At 41.4% G+C, this 19058-nt stretch overlaps 1 pseudogene; it reads right to left on the minus strand.

Moving 5' to 3' along the window:
* Positions 1-2413: 2413 nt before the first annotated feature.
* Positions 2414-3434, minus strand: LOC133098279 (eukaryotic translation initiation factor 2 subunit 1-like; annotated as a pseudogene).
* Positions 3435-19058: the final 15624 nt, after the last annotated feature.

Here is a 19058-nt window from a genome sequence, read left to right on the forward strand (position 1 = left end):
ATCTTTTACCCATTCATGACTTTACAATATTGCTTCACCAAGTTGTATAGATCTTTCAAATGTTGACACATTTTATTATACAACATCAAAGCATCCCAACTATTCACATCAACACCAATCTCAGAAAAAACAATGTAAGTAACTTAAAGATAGTCAAGTCTTTAAGTACTGGGAAGCTGTCAAGTTCAAGGTACAGGCACAAATTTTCCAAAATTGTAATTGTTGCTTCAAAGCTCAAATTTTGTAATCGGCAACAAGTACTGTCAGTTGTTTTTCGTGATTTGCTTTTTTAATTTTCACAAAGATGTCAGTCAAACACCCAAATCTGAATAAGAACATTTGTCTTTCTGCTAGTTTTTCAAGTGAAAATCATGTTCTGTGGAGAAAAAAAAAAAGTATCTAGTTCTTGAAACAGAAAATTGCACAAGTGCTTTTCTTGGAGACAGTTACCTTGGAATGCATCAAACAATGCATACTGCCAAATTCATCACCCAGAATATTAAAAAGAATCAAGAGTTAATGAAATTAATACTTTTTACTGCTTTATCGAAGACATTTTAAAGTGAAACTGGCTTTTCCCCTTGAATATGTGGCAGTAAAGAAATACTAGTCTACTTGGACTTTTTGGTGTCCCTGCCTTGATTTACGCCAGCAGTTTTACCTACCATTGCTTCTGTACCATCAGTTTAAATGTCAGTGCAGTGAAAAAGGCATGATACCTTAGTATCATTACGAAAATAGTTTTGACCTATGATCTTCCTGAATGGGTCTCTGGGATTCCAACATGCATTACTGGGGAAGGTCAAGGCCTTCAAGTTCTTGGAAATTTCCCCAGTGTCCTTGTGGAGCTGCAACAAGATGTGAAATGCAATGCCACAGTGGGGGCCGCCCACAGAACCTAGACTTATGACCTACTGTTCTGAGTATTCTTTATTCCTAGCTGAGCTAAACTGTCCAGAATGGGAAAGTGAGCTCCTTATAAAACCTTTCTTTCAGGGCCTGGGAGGATGGGGCAGGAGCAGCAAGAGGTGTGGACTGGTGGTGTGCCGAAGTCCCTACAGCCAGAAGCTTCCTCGGAAGCATAACGGAACACGTTCCAGTGTTTCTGAAAACCGGGGTAACAAGGGTCGCCAGACATTACTTTGCCTTGAAACTCTCCCACCCAAGACTTTGTAGCTTCTGCAGCCCCATTTGGGGATTACCAATCCATCCCTCGTATCTGTTCTGCCCAGAACTCCTCCATCCCACCCTTTCTCAAGATATCCGAGGGAGCTGTGGGTTTCCTGTATCCTTACAGTCAGCTCTGTAGGTACTGCTCCAGAAAGCTAGCAGGGTCCTTTCCAGGCGTCTGGCCTCACTGGGAGAACAACACTCTTATGATCGTAAGTGAAGCTTGTTTCAAAGTAAAGGACATAATAGGGAATGGGGAGACTGGGTGGAATTCTGGTGGTGTCCTGGGAATTCTGTTTGTGGTGTAATTCTGATAACATCTTGGCTTTCCCTGTTGCTGGTTTATGATTCACCTTTCTTGGGTCTGATAAGTTGGTTATTATTCATCTCTGCATTTTTAGATTCCAAAAATTTATTATTTCACTCTGAGTCAGCTCTGGGATGGTGACAATAGACCTCTCTTTTCCTGGCATCACCATGCCCTATTGGTCATGGTCCATACCCTGACAAACGTGTCATATTTAATCTCTAACAGAGGACCCAGGGCCACTTTACATAATTATAAAGTTTGCCTATTGGACAAAGGCACCTGAGCCTAGGAGTGAATGGGGACTGGCACCCAGCCCTGTTCTGCTCACCAAACTGTATTTCCACAGGGCTGGATCTGCCCAGAGAGGGCATCTGTTTCTCTTGTCTCCATAGAAGGGGTACCTTTCTTTAGCTCATACCAAGATCTTTCTATAGGAGCTTGCGGAGGCTCTATCAGGACTTACCTTGGCCCATCCTGGGTCCTTTGAAGGATGTTTTCCTTCATGGCTTGCCCATTTGTGTCCTACTTAAAAGAGCCTTTAAGGCCTTCCAGATACAAGTCCCATTGTCTATTTCTTTTTTTTTTTTAAATATCGCAGAAATTTATTTAACGTTTGCTTGATACATTTTATATAGAAAGGTTAGGACTATTTGCTTTGGGTGCCCCTGGTAAATCTCGTGGAGGCACTGAACTACAAAGGGGTGCCAATCTGGAGACATCAGAAATGGAAATCACACGCCCCATTTTATGACTGTTCTTAAAGATTTGTCTCTAGTGAAATTAGGCCACTCCCTTAAAAAATGCTCAAGATGTTAGAGCTACTGTGTGAAAACAGCTGACCTTTAGGAGGGCATTTCACATTTTGGTCTGTCGGAACATTTAAATACTTCGAAATAAAAAATACTCAACATTGAAGCTTTCAATACTGGAAAACTTTCAAGTCTAGGGTTAACAGCCAGGAAGGCTGCTTTGTGTTCCTTAAACTGGACTCTGTTGCCCACAAAGTTAATCTTCGGCTTTGGCTTCCATTTCTTCCACATTATAATTTCCATCCACTTCTGCATTTTCTCTCTCAAGCCTCTCCAGCTGCCTTGCAAGTTCAGTCTCATCTGTATCTGTGACCACTTTGGGCTCCATTTGAACACTGAAGACGCCCCTCTTTTCCTCAATCTTTTCTTTTATGACAGCCATAGCTTGGTTGAGGACAGAGAGGCCTTCTGTTCTCTCCAGGGTGGTTGTAGTCATTACATACTGAGGAGGAGCTATTAGATTAATCTTGATGGCATGGTTTCTGTAGAACAATTCAAAACTGCTCTCAGGGCTGCTTTTACGGCATTGATGCCTTCATAACCATAACAAGCCACTTCACTGTCTGCTCGAATTTTGACAGCTTGTGGGGTTAAACGCCTATTAATATTGTTAATGAGTACTTCCCGTTCATCTTCATTCAAATATAAGCTATCCAAAATAGATGGCTCTGAGACTGCGTGCTTAAATGCATCATATCCGCACCGTATCCGGGTCTCTTGTACTTGTCATCGAAGACCCAAGCAGTCCTCTGGAACAGGCTTTCCAGCTGTTCGTCCCTGGTGTATTCTAAGACCTCAGCAGCATGACGAAGAATGCTGTAAACAGTTTTGGATTTGGTAAATTTATCTTCACATTTGACTGCTTCCTCGGAGAAACTCTTCTTTTTGAAAAATCAATACATCCTTTTTCTTTGTCCACTCTAATGACAACCACACATTCATTCCTGCCAATTTGGATGAGTTTGTTTATAGAATGGATACGCCTTCTGGACAACTCACTCAGAAGAATCATGCTTTCGATGTTGTTGTATTCCAGCAAGCTGACATAAGCGCCCATTTCAGCAATGGACCTTACCTTCACCATCACTACATCTTCCACCTCGGGAAATTTGTGCTGATAAAAATCTACAAATTAGACCCGGCATTGTGAGGTATGTGTGTGAATTCCCCACTGGTGTCCCGCGCCACGCTCTTCAATCAGAGAGATCAGACTTGATCCGCCCACAGCAGCCGTCGACTCTCCTCAGCATCCCATTGTCTATTTCTTTCCTGCCCAAACTGGCCTTTGCGCAGGGCCCTGGGGGAGTGGGCCAAGAGCTGTACTTCATCCCTGCTGGACAGCTGGACTATCCAACTAAATTGCAAGGACTAAGTTCTACCAACTAATCTCCTTCCTGTGTCCACAGCTAATGCACACCCTCTTCCTCAGCAAAAAGAAAGCCTTTGTTACATATAAATATAGGAAGGAGTGTCTGATAAGCCAGAGGCCAGTATACAGCCAGCAAGCACCAAGCAGCCACTGGGGAGACCACGTGAGTGAGGACAAAAATGTGGTTTTTCTCTCATCACGACCGGATGACCCCAGCTATGACAAGATCATACATAGTCCTAAAAGTGGCTACTCTTGCTGTTGCTACAGTTCCCTTGGGCAATCCTTTGTCTAGAGCTGCTGCACGCAACAGAATCTGTTACAGATATTTCTTTCTTCTTCCCTGGCCCCTCACATCAAAGGGTGCTGTGAGCTTTCTGTACTTGCTGGTCCCAAAGTGTCTGCAAATCCCTGGTTCTTTTCATCATGGCCTATGTGACTAGTTCCTTTATTTAAAAGTCTTAAAAATGTCCACCTGGGAGTATGGTTGGTTTCCTGCTTCTGGCTGGTCCTTACATCCTCATGAAATTACAGAACCATGGGGACAAAGAGAACATCTTATAAGCTTGGAGGTAGAGGTGGGTGGTTAGGAGAAGATGTTGGCAGAGAATGATTGTGGATTTTTCAGTAGCAACTGAGAAAGTTAGAAATCAGTGGAGCAATTTCTTACAAATTCTGAAAGAATTATTTTTGACTTAGAATTTTATTCCCAGTCAGCACATCAATTAAATATGAAATAGACTGAAGATATTTTCAGAACTTCAGGGTCTCTAGGAATCGACATCCTTTCTTAGGAAGGTACTGGAGGAAGTGCTCCATCACAACGAGAGTAAACAAATGAAAAGGAAGATGGGGGCCTGGGAAACAGGAGATCCTGTGGGAGACAGGGGTGAAGGGAATCCTCCAGGTGAGGGCCAGGGGAGAGCCCAGGACGGCAGGTGTGTGGCAGGCACAGGAAGCAACTGAACTGGTGAAAACAAGTCAGGGCTCCAAAAGAAGCATTAATAGAATATTGAGAGGAGATTTAGACAATGCAGAAAAATTTGAAAATGTATTAGTGATAAATATATAGAAAACAAAGCAAAAAACGGCATACTTCTGGGCTCAACTGTGGATAATGTAAACACTGACTATTGATCTAACTAAAATTAATATACAAGCATGTCAAAAGTACAAGGCAATAGGAAGTGTGTGATTGTGTGTGTATATGTGCGTGGGTGAGTGTGTGCGTGGTATGTGTGTGGTAGTGGTGGTGGTGATGGTGGAAGTGGGGGAGAGATGAAGAGCCATCTAGGCCAAGGCACCAGCCAGCTGATAAATAACATCTGAAGCTGACAAAGCAAGAACAATTACTATAAGCATGGTACTGAATATATGGAAGTAGATGCTTAAAGAATCAGCTGAAAGATTTGAGAGTGGTTGTCTTTGACTAGCAGGAGATGGGAGGGAGCTATGAATTGCTATTTTTGTTTTTGTTTTGTGATCTATTTTCCTTTTTATAACAAACCTTATAAACTCTAAGTTATGTGCAGGTTTAATTTTAAATTACCTGTTATAAAAAACCCAAACTAAAACCTAAATATGGGGAAAAAAGATGTGAGAATGTAGGGATTTATGTGATTTTTTTCTTTCCTCTAATTTGCCTTATTAATAAATAATCTTTCACAGTTCCAAAACAAAAACCCAAACCATTAACATGTGGATCTGAAACAAAACAGCTGGGCAGAAAACATTGCTCCCCTGCTCCCCTGGGCTGGTTCAGGAGATCTTGCCAGATGGCATACTTAGTACCCAGATAGCTTTGATCTCTGAACTGCAAATGAACATCCCATTTCCTTCCTGAACATGGTCAGAGCTCTCTGTGTTCCAGTCACACCTCACTCCTCGACCTCCCTAACCCTTGAAAGTTGTAGTGGGTTGAATTATGTTCCTCAAAAAGATACGTCCAACTCTTAACCCCAGGTACTTGCAAATGTGACTTTATTGGAACTAGGGGCTTTGCAGATATTATTGATATTATGTTCAGGAGCTCAAAATGATGTCATCCTGGTTTTAGAGTGGGTCCTGGGTCCAATGACTAGTGTCCTTATAAGAGAAAGAGAGGGCAATTTGACACACAAACACAGAACCGACACAGGGAAGAAGGCCACGTGAAGATGGATGCAGAGATGAGAGTGATGCAGCCACAAGCCCAGGAACACCAGGAGCCACCAGAAGCTGAAAGAGGCAAGGAAGCATCCTCCCATAGAATTTGTAGAGGGAGCATGGCTCTGCCAGCACCTTGGTTTCAGACTTCTGGGCCTCAGATCTGTGAGAGAACGAATTTGTGGTCATTTGTTATGGCAGCCCCCGAGGAAACAATACAACACACGGTTGCAGATGGAGGAGAAGCAAGCCTTCGAGCCTGTGGTGTGAGTTTTTCAGGTTCTCTTCTCATCAAACAAACATTTGCTGAGCTCCTGCCATTTGCCAGGCTGTGGGCTGGGCCTCGTGGCTGGAGATGAGAATTTGGAGGCTGAGGCATCTTGACCAAAGTGCTGTGGGCCATGTCATAGTGTTTGGGCTTCATCTCCTGAACCAGAATAGGCCACTGAAGGATTGTTAAGATGAGTTTGGTGCTTTGGAAAAAGAAGTTGGAGCAGAGGGTAGTACGGAGAAGGGATTTTAGTGGGGACTTGGGAAATGTCAGTTAGGACCGGGATTTTCAAACAGGGAGCGCGGGGCCCTTCACTGCGGAGACTTGGGCAGGAGAAGCCTGTGCTGTCTGAAACAGAACATTCAACAGGCCTATTGTTTTCATATTATAGATGATAAGAAATCTCAGCATGAGAAAATCTTGGAATTTCTGCATAAAGAAATTCTGCATAAGAGAGCATGACAAAACGTTGTAGGGTGATGGATTCTAAAAGATTAATCATAGTACACCCCATATTTTCTGAGTATTTTACTATGTACTATGCCAAATGCTTTCTACTTATTTCACTTAATTCTCTAACAGTGCTATGAGGTGAGTACTGTTACTAATTACCTCTATTTTAATCATGAATAGTTGAGGCTTAGATTTGGGTCAGGTCACACAATTAGGTCACAAATTCTATGGGAGGATTCTTCCTTGCCTCTTTCAGCTTCTGGTGGCTCCTGGTGTTCCTGGGCTTGTGGCTGCATCACTCTCATCTCTGCGTCCATCTTCACGTGGCCTTCTTCCCTGTGTCGGTTCTGTGTTTGTGTGTCAAATTTCCCTCTCTTTCTCTTATAAGGACACTAGTCATTGGACCCAGGACCCACTCTAAAACCAGGATGACATCATTTTGAGCTCCTGAACATAATATCAATAGTATCTGCAAAGCCCCTTAAAAAAATTAATTAAAAATTTATTTTTAAAAATTTTATTGAAGTATAATTGATTTACAATGTGCTGATTTCTACTGTACAGCAAAGTGGCTCAGTTATACATATATATATTCTTTTTCATATACTTTTACATTATGGTTTATCACAGGCTATTGAATATAGTTTCCTGTGCTATACGATAGGACCTTGTTGTTTATCCATCCTATATATATTGGTTTGCCTCTGCTAATCCCAAACTTCCAATCCTTTCCTCCCCCACCCCCTCCCTCTTAGCAACCACAAGTCTGTTCCCTGTGTCTGTGAGTCTGTTTCTGTTTCGTAGATATGTTCATTTGTATTGTATTTTATTTTTATTTTATTATTTTTTAACATCTTTATTGGTATAATTGCTTTACAAGGTTGTGTTAGTTTCTGCTGTATAACAAAGTGAATCAGCTATATGTATACATATATCCCCATATCCCCCTCCCTCTTGTGTCTCCCTCCCTATCCCACCCTCTAGATGGTCACAAAGCACCAAGCTGATCTCCCTGTGCAATGCAGCTGCTTCCCATATATGTGATATCATATGGTATTTGTCTTTCTCCTTCTGACTTACTTTGCTTAGTATGATAATCTCTAGGTCCATCCGTGTTGCTGCAGATGGCATTATTTCATTCTTTTTTATGGCTGAGTAATATTCTGTTTTATATATATATATATACATATACATATAGATATATAGATATAGATATAGATATATATCTATCTCACATCTTCTTTATCCATTCATCTATCAACAAACATTTAGGTTGTTTCCATGACTTGGCTATTGGAAATAGTGCTGCTATGAACATAGGAGTACATGTATCTTTTTGAATTGTAGTTTTGTCTGGGTATATGCCCAGGAGTGGGATTGCTGGATCATATGAAAACTTTTTTTTTTAGCTTTTTGAGGAACCTCCATACCATTTTCCATAGTGGCCACACCAATTTACATCCCCATCAACAGCATTTTATTCCCTTTGAAAGGTTTAGTTCAGTGGCTAATAGGATGTGCCAGAAATTATAAGGATTTGAATGAAGGCAGTGACAGTCAGTCTGGGTGGGAAGACAGATGTGAGGGCTATTTCAAAAGACTTGGTGACAAATCAAACAGGGAAAGGTGAGGGGAAAATATAACTTGGTACACAAGCAGAGATACTATCCACACTTTTTTCTTTCTGCTTTAGAAATATTATATGATATTTAGAGTTTTGTGTTTCAAATATTAAGAGTTTTGCAGAATCAACTCAATACAATCTGTCTAAAGCAGTTCACTGTATCTTGTGGTACAACATCTGAGCCATAGAATGGATGTAATTTCATGCAACCCTATTCATCAGTAAATTCTGTAGCAAAGATGATCTAAAATTCAAGTAACCACACACTAGCTTCTCTCCTGGATGGTTAGACTTCTATAGAATGTGTAAATAGATGAACAGATTTTACAAAATACAGTTATGTGTCATCAATGCCCTCAATTGCAAAACAAGCCTGATTTTTTTTCCATTTAACTTCATTTTGGGAAATCCCCGGCACATATTTTATGCCATGTTTAATAAGTGCCTGTATTGGTTTGCTAGGGCTGCATAATAAAGTGCCACAGACTAGGTGGCTTAAACAACAGAAATATATCTTCTCACAGTTCTGAAGGCTGGAAGTCCAAGATCAAGGTAGCAGCAGGTTTGGTTTTCTACTGAGGCCTGCCTCCCTGGCTTGCAGATGGCTGCCTTCCTGCTGTGCCCTTACTTGGCCTTCTCTGTGCATCTGTGTCCAAATCTCCTCTTCTTCTAAGGACACCAGTCATATTGGATTATGATCCACCCAAAAGACCTCATTAACTTAATCACCCTTTAAAGACCGTATCTCCAAATTTAATTATATTCTGAGGTTCTGGGGGTTAGGACTTCAACATATGAATTTAGGGTAGGGGACAATTCTGCCCACAGTATGATCCAAGGTCACAAAGGTCAGAGCCATATTCACACTGTAGGAAGCCGTTTCTTGAGATGATGGGATCCAATTGCTCAGGCCATTTGGACAATCAGAACGGAGCCAAAAGTGACTTCACTGTGGGACACTTAGCGAAGTTACCTCCCTCTTTCTTATTACATGGCCTGTTTCCCAGGGCTAGAGAGAGATTTCAGTCATTCTTTGGCATTATTACTGGCCATGGGGACCTCTACATCTGATATTTGAAAGGGATGAGAACATGGGTGGGTGGAGGTTGAAAGTATTTGTTTAGATACGAGTACGTGGAGAGGCTGAATGAAATGGTGCTGGAACTGGCAGAAACGTTGGAGGTCAGTGCTCTGGGGCTTCTAGAACTATGTCCCCTTCTCCCTAGTGCAACTCCCTCTATGAAAGGTCACCGCACATTCATCAATTTGGCGTCATGGAAGAAAAGCTTCCTTTAATCTTGTTTTTCCTTATATATGATTCAAAGTCCATTTATTAAGGGAAAAGACTGTGGAGGTACACGTATATTTCCTAATAAAACAAGGTGAGGGGGAATTTTTTTTTTTTTGCTACATATTGTTTGATTAAAACACATATTTCCAACTAATTAGCTCTGTAATAAAACAAAACAGGATAACAGCCTTCTACTATTTAAAAATCCTTTCCCGTCTCCCCAGCTGAAGTATTCTTCTGCTCCCCTGTCCAGTGAATGGCCTTCTTTTTTTTTTTTTTTTTTTGCCTCACCTTTGGCCTCACACTAGAGTCTCAAATCTATATCTACCACCTAGAATTTTCCCCTGAGCTTCAGGAGTTGATTGCCAGTTCCCTCTAGGTCTTGACACTTCACTGCTCTATAGGGCACTTATACTCAATATGTACAAAAGTGAACTTCTCTTTAAAAATTTATTTTATTGAAGTATAGTTGGTTTATACTGTTGTATTAAATTTCTGCTGTACAGCAAAGTGATTCAGTTATACATATATATACATTCTTTTTCATATTATTTTCCATTATGATTTATTACAGGATATTGAAGATAGTTCCCTGTGCTATACAGTAGGACCTTGTTGTTTGTCCATTCTATATACAATAGTTTGCATCTGCTAATCCCAAACTCCCAAAAAAGTGAGCTTACTGGTGTCCCTCAGAAATGCTGCTCATCATCTACATGCCTCGTCCTGGTTCATGAAACTTACTTAAAGAACTTAGAGTTACACTTGCTTTCTTCTCACCCCTTATCTCCCACATTTAGACCCCCAATCCTACTAACTCTACATCTTAAATACATTTCCTGGTTATGCTTTCCTCCTCCTCCTCTTAAATTTAGATCCCAACCATCTTTCCCCAAGCCTATTGCATTTGCTTCCCCAGGTGTCTCCCTGTCTCCTGTCTCACCTCTTTCTCCTTTCCTTGGCATCCTAAACCTATAGACTCATTTCAACTTCCTTAGCCCAGCATTCCAGGCTCCCATCCTGGGCCTGGCTACTTATCCAACATTCTATCCTGAAACACATCTTTTCCTACAACTGTTTACAGATAACTTGTGTTGCTTTAATGTAGCCTGATGTTCCCCAACTTGAGGTCATGAGCTCATGTGCATAAGCAAACTCCTACTTCTCTTGCAAGCATTACGCCAGTGGAATGCCTTCTTTGGTCCCCAGAACTTGGACTTGGTGCTCTTTTCTGTGGCTCATGGCATATTGTGCCCATCCTTCATTTCACTGGTCTACTGAACTGGACCAGTTTCCTTATCTGTCTTGTGCATTAGATGTCCAGTTCCTTATAACAAGGGAGAGTTTTATTCACCTCTGTGCCTCTGGCATCTAGTCAGTGTGTGCTGCATAGTAGTCCCTTTAAGTATATTGAATAAACAAATGTGAAAGTGCTTTGAAAAGTCTCAAATCTGATGGAGGTATAGGGACTCTTTTTATAAACATTCTCCCTTAAACATCTATAATGAGCTATTGTTTTATTGTAAGAAGGTCAGTGGGATCAGAGTTAAAAGCTTCAAGTGCCAGTCTGTGTCTATCTATAGTAGTTAATTTCCTTGACTGTAAAATGGGGCTAGGGATACTATCTAAGCCAATTGTTGTGAGAATCAACTGTGATAATGTGGGCAAAATTTATTTCTAAACCTTAGATACCGTTCTATGAAAACATGAGTTAACACCAACTATGCTCAAGTCTTTCTAAAACTATATCCACCTACCTATCTATCTATACAAATGTGTATTTACACACATATGTGCATTTTTTTGTACTTTGTCCTGCTTGACTATTTAAAATAGATCTTCACCATCTGTGTAATGTTCCCTTGAGTGGCGATTCAGTGATTTCCTCATTTTCGAAAGAGAACAAATTTATTTTGGTAAGATTAGGTCTCAGGGACCTGTTCATCATATATTAATGCAAATAAAAACAGAATTATCTATTCAAATTCAACCTTTTCTCAAAAATACAGGGAAGAACCTGGATCCTATTTGGGTAGAGAGAATTGTTCCAAGCCAGAAAAATCAGTGGTTGGATGACCTGAGCACATATTTTTATTTTACCTGAAAGAACCAATAGGTTTTACCAAAATTTTCAGATATTTTGAGAGCAAGTGGGCGTTAGCACTGATTTTGGATTTACGAATGAAAACAGATCCTTCACCCACCCCCCATAGACATTTTCTGTTTTTACACAAGGTATATAGAAAGTGCTCAGTAATTAGGGTGATCTTACCTCCCATTTTGTTCAGAAAAGTCCTGGGATGTCCCTTTGTCTAGGTGGAATAATAAAGCAACCCTTCGTTCTCTAAACTACAACCCCAGTACCTGTTGAATAAATGAACAAATGAATGAATTTCTATCTTCATCCAACGAAAGGAAGCAAAGATAAACGTTTCAACTGCAACATTCTGCATTACATTATCTAGCAGCATTTTACCTGGAAGCATAATTCAGCCATAGAAATAAAGATTCAGGTTTTCTAATATAGAAGTAGAAAGATGTCCCTTCTCTCCCCGATTCTCTTCTCTCTCTTAACTTTCGCCACTTTCTTCTTTAAAAAATTAACATAGTGATCATGCTGGACAGACCAATGGAGCCGTCAAGGTTCAGGAGAGGGAGCAGCTGTTGTGGCAGAATCAGAGACCCTGCAGGTCACCAGATGTCAGTGTCATTTTCACATGATGTGTGATTTTAACTAACCTGGTGGTGATGAGATTTATAACATTTATTTTATTGACGTATAGTTGATTTGCAATGTTGTGTTAATTTCTGCTGTACAGTAAAGTGATTCAGTTATTTATATATATATATATATATATATATATATATTCTTTTTCATATTCTTTTCCATTATGGTTTATCACAGAGTATTGAATATAGTTCCCTATGCTATACAGTAGGACCATCTTATTTATCCATCCTATGTATAACAGTTTGCATCTGCTAATCCCAAACTCCCAATCCATCCCTCCCCCACTCCCCTCCCCCTTGGCAACCACAAGTCTGTTCTCTATATCTGTGAGTCTGTTTTGTTTCTAGATTTATAACGTTTATCTGTAGAACTAACATTGGCTCCATTGGATCCGTAATTTGAGTTGCTTTAATCTGTTTCAAATGGAATTAATGTTATTATAGTTATGGGTTTATTCTGTTTGTCCTTTGACCTCTCCATCTCAGAACACCTAGAGTTACGGGAAAGCAAGTCCTTTAATGTGTATAAAATAAACACCTGCTGCCCCTTCGGGAGACTTGCCAGGAGTAAATGCACATGACAGAAGCTCTTCGCAGGAGACGCTAGGACTCCTTTGGCAGCAGGTCTCGGCAGGCTGAGTAGCACTGTTGAAATTCTCTTCTCCAGACGGAAAGTGTGCTCCATGCGCGCCGGTTAGCATTAGCAGAAGCTGTCAGGCCAGGGGGCCTGCTGTGGGCTGCAGAAAGTCCTCTAAAGCTGCTGGCTGTGGCTGCCAGGTATTTACTTAACACCCTTGAGCCGGGACAAAGGAAAGTTTATGGTGTAGGATCCTGCTAAGGGAATCAACACCTAAGGGAATGGAGGAAGCTAATTAAGAGGAAAATCAGAAACCTGCTGAGATTTCATTTCCTTAAGTGCTCCAGACAATCGTGGGCTGGGTTACCTCGCCCTGCTGCTGTCATCTTGTGGTCCTACTCTGGATGTAAATCCCCACCAAATGTCAGCCCCTGGCATCTGAGAACACCCGCTGGGACAGCAAGTGTAATGGGGCCTCCAACCTGAAACCTGGGACTGCCAGACAATACAGATGGAGCCCTTGGACTAAGAAGGAAGGGAGGGACCAGGTGAGCTCACTCTCATGTGGAGTCTAAAAAAGTCTACGCCCAGAAGCAGAAGCAGAGACTAGAAGGGTGGTTGCTGGGGCCTCGGGGTGGGGGAAATGAGGAGAGGCTGGTCAAAGGGTATGAACTTCCAGTTATAAGGGGAATAAGTTCTGGGGATCTAATGTACCTCATGGTGACTGTAGTTAAAAATACTATCTTGTTGGGACTTCCCTGGTGGCGCAGTGGTTAAGAATCTACCTGCCAATGCAGGGGACATGGGTTCGGGCCCTGGTCCGGGAAGATCCCACATGCTGCGGAACAACTAAGCCCATGCGCCACAACTACTGAGCCTGCGCTCTAGAGCCCGCAAGCCACAACTACTGAGCCTGCATGCAGGAACTACTGAAGCCTGCACACCTAGTGCCCGTGCTCCGCAATGAAGAGAAGCCACGGCAATGAGAAGCCCGCGCACCGCAACGAAGAGTAGCCCCCGCTCGCCACAACCAGAGAAAGCCCGAGCGCAGGAATGAAGACCCAGCGCAGCCAAAAATAAATAAATAAATAAATTTATAAAGAAAAATACTGTGTTGTATAGTTATACTTCTCTAAGAGAGTAGATCTTAAGTGTTCTTACCACACACACACACATACACGAGCACGCATGCACACAATGGTAACTATGTGAGGTGGTGGATGTGTTGCTGAACTTGACGGTGGTGACCATTTTACAATGCAAACATATATCAGATCACATTGTAGCTGCGTAGCCTTCATAGAGGACACATTGGGGCAAAGTCTGTGGAGCCGAGTCCACAGCCAGGCACGCTGGGTGGCAGGTCTCAGGTGTGAGTTTAGCTGGTAGAGCAGGGACTCAGAGTCTTCATGGAGGCCTCCAGTGGGTAAGTGACTGGCTTTTGGATCTGCCTGACATCCCGATTCGTCATTAAGAATGTCACTTCACAAACAAAGAGGTAAATTAGGCTCATGTGAATAGCCAATATCTTTCCAACTTCTTATATGGAATCTGGTTTTTAAGAGAGAGAGCTTACATTCTGTCATTTGGGATCATTTCAAGTGGTTGAGGTCTTATGTAGCATGGCTGAGCATCATCTTACAAACAACTTGCCTTTGCTTATTTTGATAGTGTGACAAAGTGAACATTTATTGGGACAATAGTTCCTGAGGGAGGGGAATGTACAGAGTGGTTACAACCTGTGCTAGGGATACAGACAGACCCAGCTCTTAGTGGTTGCTTTGTCACTTTCTAGACCTTTTCCCATCAGTAAAGTGGAACTAATAACCATGAGGGATTAGATGAGATTTAAACCTGTGTCTTTACCTAGTAAACCTGCACTGAATGAGACCAAATGGTTTATGAATGGATTTGTTAGGGAAAAAAGAATCACAACTGCTCCTTACCAGTGGAGACTGTGGGCTGGATTTCCCTGTTCTGCTCAATCTGACCTTCTCTAGGGGGTTAGCATTTGGTCAGTCACTGACAGGTTGTGACTTTGCCTGAAGAACATGTCCATCTGCAAGCTCTTGTATAGTAGACATAAATCTTGTTAAGGCCCCCAGGACTGGTTATGACCCCGAGGTGGGAAGGTATAGATAGGTCTTCTGAGGTATAGGTTATACAAATTCCGTCATCATAGGAAAAATAATATCTAACATTTTTTGAATATTACTATGTGCCAGGGACTGTGCTAATGTTTTATTTTTAAATTTTTTTTGGCTACGCTGCACAGCGTGCAGGACCTTAGTTCTCTTGACTAGGGTTCAAACCTGCACCCCCTGCAGTGGTAGCTCAGAGTCTTAACCACTGGACCGCCAGGGAAGTCCCGGTCCTAATGTTTTAAATGCATTTTCTCATTTAATCCACTAATGACTCTATCAACAGTCAATATGTCCTCCTTTATTAAGAAAGTCAGAAACGCAGAAATTATCAGGGGATTTGTTTAAATTGCAAGCCCCTTTTCCCTGCTATAGTATTTCTCCTCTAGCTTTATTAAGTTATAATTGATGAATAAAAATTATATATATTTAAGGTGTACAAGGTGATACATTGTGAGATGATTGCAACAATCAAGCTAAGTAACACATCAACTCATGTAGTCATCTTTGTGTGTGTGTGTGCATGTGTGTGCGTGTGTGTGCATGTGTGTGCGTGTGTGTGCGTGTGTGTGCGTGGTGAGAACACTTAAGATTTGCTTTCAGCAACTTTTGAATACATACTATTATTTACTACAGTCACCATGCTGTACATTAGATCCCCAGAACTTACTCATCTTATAACTGGACGTTTATACCCTTTGACCAGCATATCTCCATATCTCCCACCCTCCAGCCCCTGGTAATCTCCATTCTAATCTCTGCTTCTATGAGTTGACTTTTTTAGATTCCATGTAAAAGTGAGATCATAGATCATACAGTATTCATCTTTCTGTGTTTGGCTTATATCACTTCGCCTGACATTCTCCAGGTTTATCCATGTTGTCTCAGATGGTAGGATTTCCCATTTTTATGGCTGAATAATATTCCATTGTGGTATGTGTATGCACATATATACCACATTTTCTTTCTTTATTCATCAGTGGACACAGGTTGTTTCCATATTTTAGTCATTGTGAATAATGCTGCAGAGAACACAGGAATGCAGATATTTCTTCAAGGTACTGATTTCGTTTCCTTTGGATATATATATTCGGCAGTGGGATTGCTGGATCATGTGATAGTTCTATTTCTAATTGTTTGAGGAACCTCCTTCCTATTTTCCGTAGGAAAATTTACCAATTTACATTCCCACTAACTGTGTGTGAGGGTTCCCTTTTCCCCACATCCTCACCAATACTTGTTTCTTGTCTTTTTGATAATAGCCATCCTAACAGGTATGAGGTGGTAGCTCATTATGGTTTTGATATGCATTTCCCTGATTGTTAGTGATGTTGGGTAGTGATTCAAAATATCAGTTGATTTACAAAAATTCCATGTATGGTTGTTCACACACTTCTGTAGGGCAAGGTACATTGATGGATTTGGGGTTTTGAATAGTGTTCTTTCAGGTTCCAGAGTAAATTCTATTTCTTCTAATTCTTAATCTGGTGGGTCAGGAAGGGAAAGGGAAAACTTTGGGAACCCTCGGAAGCAGCAATTAAGAGCCTAACCGGTCCCCCTGTCTTGGGGCTTCCATGATGGCGCTCACTCAGGTTAGGCAAGCTGATGCTCCTCGGGCAACTTGGAGTTGATTGGACCGGAAGTAGCCTGGTACAGCAGAGCTTGATCTTTACTGCTTGTTCCTGAGAATTAAGGAGCTCCATATTTTGCTTTGCCTACATCACTTCTTTCTGCTCCCTCCCCCTGTACTCTGGGCCCTTACATGCCCTTCTTTCTCCCCCTATCCCCATCAAAGTCTACACTCAGATTCCTCTGTCACAAGCTAGCAGTGATTTCCAAAATGTGATACAAGGACCATACACACCAGAATTTCCAATGGGGCTTATAAAAAATGTAGATTCTGGGCCCCATTCCAGACTTACCAAAGGAAGCTCTCTGAAGGTGAGACACTGCGAATCTGCATTTTGATAAGATTTTTAAAAATTGAAGTATAGTTGCTGTACAGTATTATATAAGTTACAGGTGTACAATATAGTGATTCACAATTTTTAAAAGTTATACTTCATTTATAGTTATTGTAAAATATTGGCTATATTTCCTGTGTTGTACAATATATCCTTGTAGCTTATTTTATACCTAATAGTTTGTACCTTTTAATCACCTACCCCTATCTTGCTCTTCCCCACTTCCCTCCTCCTACTGGTAAACACTAGTTTGTTCTCTATATCTGTGAATCTGCTTCTTTTTTGTTATAGGTAATCTGCATTTTAATAAGCAACTCAGTTGTTGCCTTTGCACGTTAACATTTGACAACCAATGTAGAAAAATAGAACAAAGTGTTATTGCTCCTAGGGACCCTAAATTTTTAACAGAAATAAACAGCCTTTATACCAAAGGCTGTTAAATTAATAGAAGAAAACTATCTTTCTATAGCAGTGGCTCTCAGCCTTGAGTTTATATTTAAATTCCTTAGGGAGATTTAAAAAATAAAAATAAAAAACGTGCCTGGGCCACACTCTAATGGAATCTCTGGAGGGAGGACTAGGCATCAGTACTTTTTAAAGGCTCTCCAGATGATTCTAATGTATAGCCAGGACAAGAACTATTGCTCTGCGGAATAGAAGGAGGATACAGAGAACTAGAGCATCCTTTCTCAAACTGAATATGCATACGAGTTAGCTGGGGATTTTATTAAAGTGGAGATTCTGATTCTGTAGATCTGGATGGTGCCTAAGATTTGCCTTTCTAACGAGCTCCCAGGTCCTCAGCCCACACTTTCACTAACACAGCAGTAGAGACCCTGTTCTCAAACTTTGCTGCCTGTTAGAATTAGCAGGGAGCTTTACAATAAGTGGATGCCTGGGCAGCACTCTAGACCAATTAAATCGGAATTTCTGGGAGTGGGACCCAGGCATGAGTAGTTTTTTAAGCTCCCCAGTAACTCCAGTGTACATCAAGGGCTGGGGGCCGGTGCTGGAGAGGTTTGTTAAATTAATCGAAATCCCAAAGAAAACAGGAGGTTTTAGCCATGCTGAAACCCCAAAGAGCAGAAGAGATTAACCCCATTCATTGATGCTGTCAAAATCTAGCATCACTGAATTTTTACATCTTAATTTGTTTCACTTGGTAGAAGGGGACATTGTTCTCCCTTGATATTCCCACAATCCCCTTCACACACCTCCCTTGTTCCACGCTCATGGTGAGGATTCATGTAGTTCTGCAATTTCCTGGTCCGAGCATGACTGGGGTGAACTACATGCCCAGTTATCCTGTCATATCATGTTACTTTGCTCAGACAGGGGCTGTGCTGACTTTTTTTTTAATTTAATTTTTATTTTTTTGTCTGCGTTGGGTCTTCGTTGTGGCATGAAGGATCTTTTGTGTGGGCTCTTTGTTGCGGTGCGCGGGCTCTCTAGTTGAGGCGCGTGGGATCAGTAGTTGTGGCACGCAGGTTTCGTTGCCCCGCGGCATGTGGGATCTTAGTTCCCCTACCAGGGATTGAACCTGCATCCCCTGCATTGGAAGGCAGATTCTTCACCACCGGACCACCAGGGAAGTCCCTGTGCTGACTTTCTAAATAAGACATGCAGTCCCCAAATTTAAAAACATGTGAGGTCATAGGAAATCTTTTTAAAACAAATAATTTGGTACTCGTGGAAACAAGAAGCTTGATTACATTGTCTAAGAAAGCTGTCTGGAAGGACTTCCCACAGCTCTCAAATGGCTCTTGGTTATCAGGCGCTGGGAGCATCCCAACTGGCGGGAAGCACATCAGTTTGATGCCATGTAAGAGCGGATAGATAGAGAATTTTAGAATTTTGCTCCATGTTTAACTCCATCGGGACAGATATTTCACTTTTTCCTTGGCAATCTAATAGAGAATTTTGATTTGCGAACAAGTCCTAAAAATAAATTCATATACCAGCACTGTTTGGTTTGAACTTCATTTTTTTCCCCAGTGTGTGCTAAGTTGGGTCTTGTCTAAGTTTTTTACGTGAACCCTATTGCTTTTCTCCTGAGATTATTCAAGATTATGACATAACCAGGCAAGCCTTACCTAGTGATTTTTGTGTTTCCTGTAAGATGTGACACATAAGCTTTCTGTCTTTCTTGCCTGTCTGAGTCCACTGGGTTCTGTCTTAGGATAAAGGTCTCAGCACTATGTTCA

Source organism: Eubalaena glacialis, chromosome 9 (assembly GCF_028564815.1).
Source record: "Eubalaena glacialis isolate mEubGla1 chromosome 9, mEubGla1.1.hap2.+ XY, whole genome shotgun sequence".
Lineage (NCBI taxonomy): Eukaryota > Metazoa > Chordata > Mammalia > Artiodactyla > Balaenidae > Eubalaena > Eubalaena glacialis.